Consider the following 12,782-nt stretch of genomic DNA (forward strand, 5'->3'; position numbering starts at 1 on the left):
ACATACAAGCACGTGGGGGCCATACAAACTACTGAGGACCATTCTGAGTTGCTGCAATACAATTTTAGCAAAATGGACTCGTCTGCTGCATTTTTTTTTCACTTTGGTTTTCGGGGTGTCTTTGAATTCAGTCCTCTGTTGGTTGATCATTTTCATGAAACGATGGGGCGTCCTTATGTTCCTAACACATCACCCCGTCCATGTCAGTATAGAGATCCAACATGAGATTTTCCCATTGAGATCTGATGTGTTCTCAAAGTGTTCCTTTATTTTTTGAGCCGTGTATTTGCTAAGGATAGCAGCAGAAGGATTGAAAATATCTCATGTTTATTGAGATTGAAGTGTATTTTATTTATTATTTATTTCAGGTACTTCTATATCGCCGTCAATTTACACAGCACTTTACATATATATTGTACATTCACATCAGTCCCTAACCCTCAAGGAGCGTCCAATCTAAGGTCCCTAACTCACATCCATACATACACTGTCTATCTATCTATCTATCTATCTATCTATCTATCTATCTATCTATCTATCTATCCAGTTGTATCCAACCCTTGGTGATTGCATGGACCGTCTCTCGTAAGCAACTTTTTCCATGAATTCTCTTAGCAGTTATTTTACAGGGTAGGTTGCCAGGTCTTTCTCCAACCCCCACCATGCAGGAGATCCCACATGACCAGGGATGAAACTAGGACAATTTAGACAGGAGCCAATTCACCTACCAGCATGTCTTTGGAGTGTGGGAGGAAACTCACACAGGCACAGGGAGAACATGCAAACTCCAGGCAGGTGGTGCCATCTTTGGGATTCGAACCAACAACCCAAGTACTGCCAGGCGGAAGTGCTAACCATTTAGCCACTGTGCTGCCCAAGTTGTGCATTAAAGTTTTTCTGTTGCCTGAAGTTGCCCCTCCTCTGATCAATTTATTGTGTTCCATTGAACGGGCTGCCGACACACGCCAGAATAGACCAAATATCGGACACGCATCGTTTCTTCTGACTCGATGTGCAGTGTGGTGCGCAGCAATGCATGTTTGTCAGATGTGCGTTCGGTTCCTATTGACAATGGATGGCACTGCAACACGCTAATGCATGGACCACGTGTCGTCCTATGTTGCAGTAATGCATCTTACCGCAACACAAAAGTGTGATTGGATGCTTCATGTAAGGTGCGCATAGGCAGGGCAATTCACAGAACGTTACAATACACAGAGTCCTCCAGCATACTTACCAGCCAGCCAGCAAAATTGGAAAAAGCCTAAAATGTTTCAGCAATTTGTGTTCAGTTTGTTGGATACATTTGCAAATATATGTGAAGCCGCACGGCCACGTCAAGGCTCCTCTGTACAGTGCGGTCCCTAACTCCACTCTAATGTCATTTCCAAATTGTGACATACAGAGCAAGAAATACATTCAGAATGTAAACTAGATCAACAAAAATTACATCAAAAACAGAGGTTTTGGTTGCATATATTTGCAATTCTATACGAAACTACCATCTATAGACGTCTAAAACATGACTGAAAAAAAATACTGGCCTCCAACCTCCCCTTATAGCCAGTCCAACACACGCCTTTAAAAAAGAATACCGGCCTCCAACCTCCCCTTATAGCCGGTCCAACACACACCTGGAAAAAAAATATTGTAGCTCTCTTGCGGGTGAAGAGAGCTGGTGTAATTGCTTTCTTGGAGGCAGGTGCTGATGACAATCCTTCAATAGAGCGATGAGGGAGCCTCCACGTGAATGTCACATGCTGACGGAGCCTCCACGTGAATATCACATGCTGACGAAGCCTCCACGTAAATATCACATGCTGACTGAGCCTCCACGTAAATATCACATGCTGACGGAGCCTCCACGTGCTCGGCACATTCTGACGGAGCCTCCACGTGCTCGGCACATTCTGACGGAGCCTCCACGTGCTCGGCACAAGCCGTCGGAGCCTCCACGTGCTCGGCACAAGCCGTCGGAGCCTCCACGGGCTCGGCACAAGCCGTCGGAGCCCCAACGTGCTCGGCACAAGCCGTCGGAGCCCCAACGTGCTCGGCACAAGCCGTCGGAGCCCCAACGTGCTCGGCACAAGCCGTCGGAGCCCCAACGTGCTCGGCACAAGCCGTCGGAGCCCCCACGTGCTCGGCACAAGCCGTCGGAGCCCCCACGTGCTCGTCACAAGCCGTCGGAGCCCCCACGTGCTCGGCACAAGCCGTCGGAGCCCCCACGTGCTCGGCACAAGCCGTCGGAGCCCCAACGTGCTCGGCACAAGCCGTCGGATCCTCCACGGGCTCGGCACAAGCCGTCGGAGCCTCCACGGGCTCGGCACAAGCCGTCGGAGCCTCCACCGGCTCGGCACAAGCCGTCGGAGCCTCCACGTGCTCGGCACAAGCCGTCGGAGCCTCCACGTGCTCGGCACAAGCCGTCGGAGCCTCCACGTGCTCGGCACAAGCCGTCGGAGCCCCAACGTGCTCGGCACAAGCCGTCGGAGCCCCCACGTGCTCGGCACAAGCCGTCGGAGCCTCCACGTGCTCGGCACAAGCCGTCGGAGCCTCCACGTGCTCGGCACAAGCCGTCGGAGCCTCCACGTGCTCGGCACAAGCCGTCGGAGCCCCAACGTGCTCGGCACAAGCCGTCGGAGCCCCAACGTGCTCGGCACAAGCCGTCGGAGCCCCAACGTGCTCGGCACAAGCCGTCGGAGCCCCAACGTGCTCGGCACAAGCCGCCGGAGCCCCAACGTGCTCGGCACAAGCCGTCGGAGCCTCCACGGGCTCGGCACAAGCCGTCGGAGCCTCCACGGGCTCGGCACAAGCCGTCGGAGCCTCCACGTGCTCGGCACAAGCCGTCGGAGCCTCCACGTGCTCGGCACAAGCCGTCGGAGCCTCCACGTGCTCGGCACAAGCCGTCGGAGCCTCCACGTGCTCGGCACAAGCCGTCGGAGCCTCCACGTGCTCGGCACAAGCCGTCGGAGCCTCCACGTGCTCGGCACAAGCCGTCGGAGCCTCCACGTGCTCGGCACAAGCCGTCGGAGCCTCAACGTGCTCGGCACAAGCCGTCGGAGCCCCAACGTGCTCGGCACAAGCCGTCGGAGCCCCCACGTGCTCGGCACAAGCCGTCGGAGCCCCCACGTGCTCGGCACAAGCCGTCGGAGCCTCCACGGGCTCGGCACAAGCCGTCGGAGCCTCCACGGGCTCGGCACAAGCCGTCGGAGCCTCCACGTGCTCGGCACAAGCCGTCGGAGCCTCCACGTGCTCGGCACAAGCCGTCGGAGCCTCCACGTGCTCGGCACAAGCCGTCGGAGCCTCCACGTGCTCGGCACAAGCCGTCGGAGCCCCAACGTGCTCGGCACAAGCCGTCGGAGCCCCAACGTGCTCGGCACAAGCCGTCGGAGCCCCAACGTGCTCGGCACAAGCCGTCGGAGCCTCCACGTGCTCGGCACAAGCCGTCGGAGCCCCAACGTGCTCGGCCCATGCTGTTGGAGCCTTCCAGGCAGAAGTGCTAACCATTTAGCCAATGTGCTAACCATTTAGCTACCGGCCTCCAACCTCCCCTTATAGCCGGTCCAACACACACCTGGATAAAAAATATTGTAGCTCTCTTGTGGGTGAAGAGAGCTGGTGTAATTGCTTTCTTGGAGGCAGGTGCTGATGACAATCCTTCAATAGAGCGATGACATAGGAGACTTTCCGATGATGAAGATCCTCCTCTTCTTCACCTCCTAGTGTAAAATTTCTTCCAACTTCTTGGCCATCTTAACTCCCAGAACAGTCGCACCCTGGCCATTTAAGTGCAGTCCGTCCCTGCTGTAGAGCTGGTAACTGAACGAAAAGTCTGCCCAGTTCTCCATGAACTCAAACCCCTCCTCTCTGCACCAGTTCTTCAGCCACTTGTTAAGCTCTCTAATCTCATTCTGCCTCACTGGTGTGGCTCGAGGTACAGGCAGTATTTCTGAAAATACTGCCTTGGAGGTTCTTTTCTTCAATATAGCTCCCAAGTCTCTGAAATCTTTTTGTAGGGCGTTCCATCTTCCTCTGACTTTGTCGTTGGTGCCGACATGTACGATGACAGCTGGGTCCTCCCCAGCCCCTTTCAGCAATCTGTCCATGCGATCTGCAATGTCCCGAACCCGAGCGCCTGGTAAACTACAGACTGTTCGGCAATGACGGTCTTTGTGACAGATTGCTCTCTCTGTACCTCTAAGAATGGAGTCCCCTACCACCAGTATATGTCTATCCTTTCTTGTATCCTTGCCCCCATCTTCACTGGAGGAGATGTTCCCCTGGCATTTTGGTAGGGTCTTGTCATTAACGTCGCGTTCTGTCGGAGTCTCCACGTGAATGTCACAAGCTGACGGAGCCTCCACGTGAATGTCACATGCTGATGGAGCCTCCACGTGAATGTCAACTACTGACGGAGCCTCCACGTGCTGGGCACATTCTGTCGGAGCCTCCACGTGCTGGGCACATGCTGTCGGAGCCTCCACGGGCTCGGCACAAGCCGTCGGAGCCTCCACGGGCTCGGCACAAGCCGTCGGAGCCTCCACCGGCTCGGCACAAGCCGTCGGAGCCTCCACGTGCTCGGCACAAGCCGTCGGAGCCTCCACGTGCTCGGCACAAGCCGTCGGAGCCTCCACGTGCTCGGCACAAGCCGTCGGAGCCCCAACGTGCTCGGCACAAGCCGTCGGAGCCCCAACGTGCTCGGCACAAGCCGTCGGAGCCTCCACGTGCTCGGCACAAGCCGTCGGAGCCTCCACGTGCTCGGCACAAGCCGTCGGAGCCTCCACGTGCTCGGCACAAGCCGTCGGAGCCTCCACGTGCTCGGCACAAGCCGTCGGAGCCCCAACGTGCTCGGCACAAGCCGTCGGAGCCCCAACGTGCTCGGCACAAGCCGTCGGAGCCCCAACGTGCTCGGCACAAGCCGTCGGAGCCCCAACGTGCTCGGCACAAGCCGCCGGAGCCCCAACGTGCTCGGCACAAGCCGTCGGAGCCTCCACGGGCTCGGCACAAGCCGTCGGAGCCTCCACGGGCTCGGCACAAGCCGTCGGAGCCTCCACGGGCTCGGCACAAGCCGTCGGAGCCTCCACGTGCTCGGCACAAGCCGTCGGAGCCTCCACGTGCTCGGCACAAGCCGTCGGAGCCTCCACGTGCTCGGCACAAGCCGTCGGAGCCTCCACGTGCTCGGCACAAGCCGTCGGAGCCTCCACGTGCTCGGCACAAGCCGTCGGAGCCTTAACGTGCTCGGCACAAGCCGTCGGAGCCCCAACGTGCTCGGCACAAGCCGTCGGAGCCCCCACGTGCTCGGCACAAGCCGTCGGAGCCCCCACGTGCTCGGCACAAGCCGTCGGAGCCTCCACGGGCTCGGCACAAGCCGTCGGAGCCTCCACGGGCTCGGCACAAGCCGTCGGAGCCTCCACGTGCTCGGCACAAGCCGTCGGAGCCTCCACGTGCTCGGCACAAGCCGTCGGAGCCTCCACGTGCTCGGCACAAGCCGTCGGAGCCTCCACGTGCTCGGCACAAGCCGTCGGAGCCCCAACGTGCTCGGCACAAGCCGTCGGAGCCCCAACGTGCTCGGCACAAGCCGTCGGAGCCCCAACGTGCTCGGCACAAGCCGTCGGAGCCTCCACGTGCTCGGCACAAGCCGTCGGAGCCCCAACGTGCTCGGCCCATGCTGTTGGAGCCTTCCAGGCAGAAGTGCTAACCATTTAGCCAATGTGCTAACCATTTAGCTACCGGCCTCCAACCTCCCCTTATAGCCGGTCCAACACACACCTGGATAAAAAATATTGTAGCTCTCTTGTGGGTGAAGAGAGCTGGTGTAATTGCTTTCTTGGAGGCAGGTGCTGATGACAATCCTTCAATAGAGCGATGACATAGGAGACTTTCCGATGATGAAGATCCTCCTCTTCTTCACCTCCTAGTGTAAAATTTCTTCCAACTTCTTGGCCATCTTAACTCCCAGAACAGTCGCACCCTGGCCATTTAAGTGCAGTCCGTCCCTGCTGTAGAGCTGGTAACTGAACGAAAAGTCTGCCCAGTTCTCCATGAACTCAAACCCCTCCTCTCTGCACCAGTTCTTCAGCCACTTGTTAAGCTCTCTAATCTCATTCTGCCTCACTGGTGTGGCTCGAGGTACAGGCAGTATTTCTGAAAATACTGCCTTGGAGGTTCTTTTCTTCAATATAGCTCCCAAGTCTCTGAAATCTTTTTGTAGGGCGTTCCATCTTCCTCTGACTTTGTCGTTGGTGCCGACATGTACGATGACAGCTGGGTCCTCCCCAGCCCCTTTCAGCAATCTGTCCATGCGATCTGCAATGTCCCGAACCCGAGCGCCTGGTAAACTACAGACTGTTCGGCAATGACGGTCTTTGTGACAGATTGCTCTCTCTGTACCTCTAAGAATGGAGTCCCCTACCACCAGTATATGTCTATCCTTTCTTGTATCCTTGCCCCCATCTTCACTGGAGGAGATGTTCCCCTGGCATTTTGGTAGGGTCTTGTCATTAACGTCGCGTTCTGTCGGAGTCTCCACGTGAATGTCACAAGCTGACGGAGCCTCCACGTGAATGTCACATGCTGATGGAGCCTCCACGTGAATGTCAACTACTGACGGAGCCTCCACGTGCTGGGCACATTCTGTCGGAGCCTCCACGTGCTGGGCACATGCTGTCGGAGCCTCCACGTGCTGGGCACATGCTGTCGGAGCCTCCACGTGCTGGGCACATTCTGTCGGAGCCTCCACGTGCTGGGCACATGCTGTCGGAGCCTCCACGTGCTGGGCACATGCTGTCGGAGCCTCCACGTGCTGGGCACATGCTGTCGGAGCCTCCACGTGCTGGGCACATGCTGTCGGAGCCTCCACGTGCTGGGCACGTTCTGTCGGAGCCTCCACGTGCTCGGCACATGCTGTCGGAGCCTCCACGTGCTGGGCACATTCTGTCGGGGCCTCCACATGCTGGGCACATGCTGTCGGAGCCTCCACGTGCTCGGCACATTCTGTCGGGGTTTCCACGTGCTCGGCACATTCTGTCGGAGCCTCCACGTGCTGGGCACATTCTGTCGGAGCCTCCACGTGCTGGGCACATTCTGTCGGAGCCTCCACGTGCTGGGCACATTCTGTCGGAGCCTCCACGTGCTGGACATATTCTGTCGGAGCCTCCACGTGCTCGGCACATGCTGTCGGAGCCTCTACGTGCTGGGCACATTCTGTCGGAGCTTCCACGTGCTCGGCACATTCTGTCGGAGCCTCCACGTGCTCGGCACATGCTGTCGGAGCCTCCACGTGCTCGGCACATGCTGTCGGAGCCTCCTCGTGCTCGGCACATTCTGTCGGAGCCTCCAAGTGCTCGGCACATGCTGACGGAGTCTCCATGTCGATATCATATCTCTTCTCGCTCACTGTGGCAAGCCTGCCGGGTGAGCTGTGTTTGCAGTAAATATTGGTTACATCTACAATAAAAAAGAATTGAATTTAGCACCTTAATCTACATTTTATATATTTTTCTTTATACAAAATCAAATTCCAGAGAATAAAGTTAGAAACACCTGTGCCAGGGACAGTAAGGAGACCTGACATGATAGGGACACAGGGATGACTATAGTGGCCTTCATATAAAAATGCTAGTTGGGTGGCAGTTATGCCAAGCCTCTACAATTAAATGACTGAAGAAACCGGCAAGTTAAATGAGTGGGCGGGTCACAAGGGAAGTGGCAGTAGGAAGTAGTGGTGTCACCCTCCTGGCTCTGCATTGTGGCTGGGGTTTGTGAATCATTGGGCCAGCTAAGCACAGCCTTTTTTTACTGGCAGTTTTGCCCATAAAGTGTGTCATTTATCAGCCCTGAGGTCAGACAGGATACGGGTCACCCACTATGGGGGGGTCATACACCAGCCTGACAACAGCTGATTGTTTGCATTGGCAGGGAGAGTAAACATGTGACTAATGTAGTAGGAATATTTATGTCTAGTCATATGTTTTTATCAATGTTATATGGATATTCATACTTTTGCTGGTGGAGTTGCAATGTGAGCGTCACATGTATTCATGACCATACATGTGTGTATATGGGAATGTCAGCCGTCATCAGTGTCTATGACCATCCCTATACATGTGTGCATATGGGAATGTCAGCCGTCATCAGTGTCTATGACCATCTCTATACATGTGTGCATATGGGAATGTCAGCCGTCATCAGTGTCTATGACCATCTCTATACATGTGTGCATATGGGAATGTCAGCCGTCATCAGTGTCTATGACCATCCGTATACATGTGTGCATATGGGAATGTCAGCCGTCATCAGTGTCTATGACCATCCCTATACATGTGTGCATATGGGAATGTCCGCCGTCATCAGTGTCTATGACCATCCCTATACATGTGTGCATATGGGATTGTCAGCCGTCATCAGTGTCTATGACCATCCCTATACATGTGTGCATATGGGAATGTCAGCCGTCATCAATGTCTATGACCATCCCTATACATGTGTGCATATGGGAATGTCAGCCGTCATCAGTGTCTATGGTGATCCCTGTACATGTGTGCATATGGGAATGTCAGCCGTCATCGGTGTCTATTGCCATCCCTATACATGTGTGCATATGGGAATGTCAGCCGTCATCAATGTCTATTGCCATCCGTATACATGTGTGCATATGGGAATGTCAGCCGTCATCAGTGTCTATGGCCATCCCTATACATGTGTGCATATGGGAATGTCAGCCGTCATCAGTGTCTATGACCATCCCTATATATGTGTGCATATGGGAATGTCAGCCGTCATCAATGTCTATGACCATCCCTATACATGTGTGCATATGGGAATGTCAGCCGTCATCGGTGTCTATGACCATCCCTATACATGTGTGCATATGGGAATGTCAGCCGTCATCAGTGTCTATGGCCATCCCTATACATGTGTGCATATGGGAATGTCAGCCGTCATCAGTGTCTATGACCATCCCTATATATGTGTGCATATGGGAATGTCAGCCGTCATCAGTGTCTATGACCATCCCTATACATGTGTGCATATGGGAATGTCAGCCGTCATCAGTGTCTATGGTGATCCCTGTACATGGATACATATGGGAATCCGAGCCGTCATCAGTGTCTATGGCCCAGGGATGTTGAAATCCTATCGCCCAACACCTTTTGCTGCGGGCAAAATAAAAAAATTTTCCCTCATTTTTTTAAATGTAAAAAATGAAAGGTACACCCAAGTACATATCATCCAATCCCCCCCCCCCCCCCCCAGACATATACGCACTTACAAACGTAAAAGCGCACGCTGGGGCGCCTACACATGAAAACATTGATTACAATACACGTTACATATCGCCGCACACGCCAGAATGAGCGCAATAATTCTAGCAGCAGACCCCCTCCATACACTATACTGATCACCTAGAAGGGGCTGTAAAAGCGTCAACTACAGAAAATGTCGGACTGTTACAGCCCCTTCTAGGTGATCAGTATAGTGTATGGGGGGGGTCTGCTGCTAGAATTATTGCGCTCATTCTGGCGTGTGCGGCGATATGTAACGTGTATTGTAATCAATGTTTTCATGTGTAGGCGCCCCAGCGTGTGCTTTTACATGTGTACATGTGTATATGTCTGGGGGGGGGGGGGGGGTGTAATGTGATTGGTTGTTACTTTAATTTTTTCAATTAAAAAAAATATATATTTTGTTTCTGAATTTGTTTCCATGACATAGGGAACAATGTGCCGTCTGTGATGTATTTTGGTGACAGGTTCTCTTTATGGAGACATCTGAGGTGTAATAGACCCCGGATGTCTCCCCTGTACTACACTGGATGGACTGCAATGCACATCGGATTCCATATGTCCCGCCCTCGGTGGGCGGGGATCTCTGACCGGTAACCAGGAAGTGACATCACACTGTCACTTCCTGGTCAGGACCAGACGGGGACGGGCGCTCTCTTCCTTCCTCTCCTGCTGAGGGCGGTGAGCCGGCCCCGGGGCCCGCAGGTAAGGGGGTGGAGCCCGGGAGATAGTGGGTGGGGGGAGGGCCACACGGGGCTGGGGGCGGATCACAAGGGGGCCGGCACTGTGTGGAAGCGGCTGAGCTGCCCCTCCAATGCTTCCACCTGACAGGTGAGCCCCGCAGCAGGGCTGAAGGGGAGAGGAAACTACCTGCCCCACCCCCGGGACGTGTCCGGACATGCCCGGCCATATGAATTCCCCATCCCTGCTGGAATGTCAGCTCTCCTCAGTGTCTATGGGGATCCCTGTACATGTGTCCATATGGGAATGTCAGCCGGGAAAAAGGGGAAAAAAGGGTCCAGTGAGAGGAGGTGAGTTCCCTCGTCTCTCTCTAGATCCACAATACATACCATTTTGGTGTTCTGCCTTGTGGTGGCGCCCATTGACTTTACTGCCGGCGCCTAAACATCCAGCAACGGCTCTGATGCAGCCGCGCAGAAAAGCCCGAGTCCTCTTCATGGTGGTGGGCCTCTTGGTGGTGGGATCTGCAGACTGCTCAGTGATCCCTCCTTCCATAGGGGGCTTTCCTTCCCCCGATTCCTCTTTGGTGGTTTTCTGAGAAATAAACGTTTTAATCTTCAATTGTCTCATTACGGAAAATAATGAAACCCGCTTCAACCTGTGTGAGAGAGGAAGTGCAGCCAATCGGATCAAATCCCAACCGATGAGACTGCAAGCCAAACTCAGGAGAAGGAACAATCACGTCTGCTCTGTACCGGGTACAAGGAGCGACTGAAGGGACTCTGGGAGAGCTGGCTTAGGGGGAGAAAGGGGGGGGGAGGGGGGGAGGGGGAGGGGCCAGGCGATGACATCACGGTGCTGGAGAGACTTTTTTTTTTTTTCCAAAGTTTTCTTAAAGGGGCCACGTCCTTTTTAAATTCAGCCACCTGCAGGTTTAATTCAAAAACAAGGACGTGGCCCCTTTAAGAACTCTAGGTGACTGTTTTTTTTTTTTTTTCAAATCTCCTGGTACTCAGACAAACACAACTGACGATTTTTCCTAAAGGGGCGGCAGTTATGTGAATGCAGCCTCAGTATATAGATCTCATATACCAGGAGAAGAGGTTTTTTTCTTTTTTTTTTTAAATTTAAGTGAGTTATTTTGATTGATATTTCAACCTTACAGTCCCACGGCTTAAAATAAAGGACTTTCTTCCTATGAGAACTCTGTGATTGGAGCCTTATCGCTGAATAGAAAGATTTCCTGCCCAACAAATATTTTCATTTCTGTCTTGTTTTTTTATTTATATTGTCTTTTACCGTTATTTCCCTAAATGGACTTTTTTTTTTTTTCATTGCGAAAACTTCTCCCATAGACTTTAATGCGAAATCCCCTCCCATAGACTTCAATGTGAAAACACCTCCCATAGACTTTAATGCAAAAACACCTTTCAGTAGCCATCCTATGTGAACACTTCTGTTCTCTTGAGGCTCTGCTCTATCACTTGTGATTCTGGAACGCACCGCAACAAACTCGCACGGAACCCTTTCCATAATGGCACTCAAAGCACAATGCGTGTGGGTGGCATCTGTGTGAACCTCCTCAATAGGAGCACATAATATCTCGCCTGTCATGTCAATCTGTGAGTTTGAAAATGCATCCAGAATGGCATATGTGTGAACCAGGGCTGCTCCTTTCACATTTGGGCATTTTGGGATTGCGGCAGAATCGCTGTGATCGCAAAACGCAGGTTCAGGCGCCATTATTTATTATTAGGGTCATGTACACGGGGCGTTTGGAAAACTCTTCTGACCTCTGGAAACTGACTGCTAGAAAACGTAGGTTATAAAATGTCAGTTTAGCCGCGTTTGCATACCGCGTTTATACGCGTTTGCGTTTAGAAGCGTTTTTAAACAATAGCGTCAGGAGACCTTCCAAATGCCCAGAATGCACTGAAAAATAGTAAATAATGAACAATTTCAGACATTTTGAGAGGAATAGAGAGAGCAGAAGCAGAGAGAGCAGTATGTGTGGAGATGACCTGTCTATTCTGGTTGTAGTCACTATGGATCCCATCATAATGCGACGCGTTTTACAATTTTTTCCTTCACGCGATACCTGGACCTGACTGCGCTGGTGTACCGGGTCCATTGGAATATATGGAAAACGCTTTGCATGCATTTTTGATGAAGAAAATCGGCTCTGGACAGCATCTGGATATGGACCTGTCAAAGAACGCGTCTGAACGCAAACGCTTGTAAAGGCGGATAACAGCGTTCATAAGCTGAGTTGAAATGGCGGTAAAATCTACTCCTGAATGCAATTTTGGTGCGTTAAAAAAAAGCCGACTAAACTGATCTGCCTGTAAACGTCTGTAAACGCCTGTGTGTACATGGACACAGGGAGACATAAAGGAGAGTTCAGGGGCTGCTGAAAAATCTGCTCCACAGTTCCTGACCGTCAGTGTAGCAGCTGCAGTGTACATGAGCCCTGAAAACGTTTCAGTTTTGCCGTGATTGTCGTGCGGTAAGTCACATGGTGTGAAGCTTGTCCCCCAAAAGTCGCCTTGCCCCAGGAGCTGACAATCCACGCTACTCTTTACAAAAATCAGTCCGCTGGGTTGAATGAAAACAAAGCTTGTAGTGTGTACCCGGCTACAGCGCCCTCTGCTGGAGGTAGTGAGTAAACAGATGAAGGACTCCATCTCTTCCACTCTCTGCCCCTGATAACAGTCAGGTCTGCGATGGTTGAACAGTGACTGATGAAAGGTTATAGCCTGTGATAGCCGGGTGTGAAGAAGGGCAATAAACTCACAAATGATAATGTGTTCATTTCCAGGT

Source organism: Staurois parvus, unplaced genomic scaffold (assembly GCF_062004578.1).
Source record: "Staurois parvus isolate SC_StPar_1 unplaced genomic scaffold, SC_StPar_1.0 ptg000575l, whole genome shotgun sequence".
Lineage (NCBI taxonomy): Eukaryota > Metazoa > Chordata > Amphibia > Anura > Ranidae > Staurois > Staurois parvus.